Here is a 243-nt window from a genome sequence, read left to right as displayed (position 1 = left end):
GGCTTAGTTGGCTAATTTTGATTCGTAAAGTTAGGTAAAGTTGGGTTTTGATAGGCCTACATCTATACATAGAAATATACATATACGTGAGTTTGAGCATGTAATTATCACTGTATAATTTTATTAAAGCGACGATTTTGCATAAATTTAGTCGCACCTACAGAAGTGTTCTGAATCTGGTAAAACCTGACGATATACGAACCCCAAAATTGAAACAAAATGAAGATGGTTATCGGGAAATGT

At 33.7% G+C, this 243-nt stretch overlaps 1 pseudogene; it reads left to right on the top strand.

Annotated features, from left to right (window-relative positions):
- The window catches only part of LOC119587419, a 2,974-nt pseudogene that overhangs the window by 513 nt on the left and 2,218 nt on the right, over nt 1-243 (top strand).

The sequence above is a fragment of the Penaeus monodon genome, chromosome 22, assembly GCF_015228065.2.
Source record: "Penaeus monodon isolate SGIC_2016 chromosome 22, NSTDA_Pmon_1, whole genome shotgun sequence".
Classification (NCBI taxonomy): domain Eukaryota; kingdom Metazoa; phylum Arthropoda; class Malacostraca; order Decapoda; family Penaeidae; genus Penaeus; species Penaeus monodon.
This window is presented reverse-complemented; position numbering and strand designations above follow the sequence as displayed.